Genomic DNA, 2290 nt, shown 5'->3' with positions numbered 1-2290 from the left:
TCCTCTGGTATAGTGACTGTTTTTAATTAAGAAAATGTGTGTGTGTGTGTATGTGTGTGTGTGTATGTATGTGTGTGTGTGTGTGTGTGTGTGTGTGTGTGTGTGTGTATGTGCGTGTGTGTTTATGTGTGTTCGTGTGTGTGTATGTGTTTTAAATGGCCTCACAATGTGCATTTTCTATCCTTTGATTTGTCCTCCACGTTGAGGGATGATTGTGCGTTGTACAGACTTGAGAGCCATCTAGGAACTGGGTGGTTGGTAGATTCCCTCCACTGCTATTGTTGTCCTTGACCTTGACTGTCCTGTGCTCAGATTTGTCTTTGGGAAAGAAACGAACAAGTTGTTTCTTCTTCAGGAGTCCACTGCACGCACGGCTTCAACCGCACCGGCTTTCTTATTGTGTCCTATCTGGTGGAGAAACTGTCCTGGAGGTGAGTGTATGTCCTATCTGGTAGAGAAACTGTCCTGGAGGTGAGTGTATGTCCTATCTGGTGGGGACATTGTCCTAGAGGTGAGTGTATGTCCTATCTGGTGGGGACATTGTCCTGGAGGTGAGTGGGGTCCTCATTAACTCACTCACTGCCGTGCCCGAACCCTGTCGGGTGATCTGCGTAGAACGCTGCCTGTCGGGTGATCTGCATAGACCGCGGCCTGTCGAGTGATCTGCGTAGAACGCTGCCTGCCGTGCCCAAAACCCGTTGGGTGCGTTTTTTCTACTAATTTTTCTAACATTCCCCGACGCGTTTCGGGCTTGGCAGTCGGAAGTAGGTGACATAAGCCAATAAGTTTCGATTCCGCTTTGTTGCAGTAGCTTCCCTTGAATAAGTTACCTTAAAAACCAGACTTTTCAAACTCACCCGAAACGAACTAAAAACTACTAACGCTCAGTTACGATGGCGACGGCGTCTCAACGAGATCGGAACATTTGAATTGATGGACCCATTCGTCAATAAAGGGTCAAATCTAGATCTTTTAGCAGATGATAGTGATGATGAACCATCGTACAGAGTTGATGATGAGTACAGGGAAGGAAACAGGAGAGGTGCGGACACAAGTGAAGATGAACATTGTGCTAGATCTAGGCCTAGATCTAGAATCGTGTGTTCCCCATGCTCAGACCTATGATCCGATGCTTCCCGGTCCCGTCAGGCAAACGTCAAAGATGACACAACGTAGATTTAGACCCCAAATGGTCGGAATAGTCCCTCCTAGGTCTACACAACAAGCTTCAAATAGTGGCACCCTCCCCCCTGGCCGTGCCCCGTCCTGACACCACACACCCTGATGTTGATGCTCAGGATGGATAGACTCATGATTATATATATATATACAATTTGTCAGATATTTCTTCATAATGACTCTTCAACATTTGTCGCTTGATACAACATCTATTTCTTGCAGAGACAAAGATATAAAGGCATGCATATCAACTGAATGTACCGAGCTCCTAAATGTTATGTAAAAGGGTTTTTTTTCGCGATTTTGCCACATATTCACAAACTCATAAAATTTCACACCGATAAAGATATCACCAAAATTTTGTTTGATTTGTTGAGCATGTTTCAATGTCTTTGTTTGTGGAAAAGTTCCAAGCTGTACACAAAAGAATAAGCTGACAGTGAGGTTTTGAAAAGGGTCCCGAAAGCCTGGCGTTCCTCAGTCACCGTGCGGAGAAATGCCTGGCAGTGAGTTCATAAAAGTTCAAGTTATCAGCAGAATTGTTCATAGACGGTCTAGGGCGCTTGTAGCTAAACATGGACCTAGCTGACACATAGACAAGCTGACAGATAGACAAGCTGACAGGTAGACAAGTTGACAGATAGACAAGCTGACAGATAGACAGGACAAAACATAGACAGGACAAAACATGGACCTAGCTGACAGATAGACAAGCTAACAGATAGACAAGCTGACAGATAGACAAGCTGACAGATAGACAGGACAAAACATGGACCTAGCTGACAGGTAGACAGGACAAAAGATGGACCTAGTTGACAGGTAGACAAGCTGACAGATAGACAAGCTGACAGATAGACAGGACAAAACATGGACCTAGCTGACAGGTAGACGGGACAAAAGATGGACCTAGTTGACAGGTAGACAAGCTGACAGATAGACAAGCTGACAGATAGACAGGACAAAACATGGACCTAGCTGACAGATAGACAGGACAAAATATGGACCGAGTTGACGGATAAACAAGCTGACAGATAGACAAGCTGACAGATAGATAGGACAAAACATGGACCGAGTTGACAGATAGACAAGCTGACTGATAGAGAAGCTGACA

Source organism: Aplysia californica, unplaced genomic scaffold (assembly GCF_000002075.1).
Source record: "Aplysia californica isolate F4 #8 unplaced genomic scaffold, AplCal3.0 scaffold00918, whole genome shotgun sequence".
NCBI lineage: Eukaryota > Metazoa > Mollusca > Gastropoda > Aplysiida > Aplysiidae > Aplysia > Aplysia californica.
The sequence above is the reverse complement of the archived record's forward strand: the minus strand, read 5'-3'. Positions refer to the sequence as shown.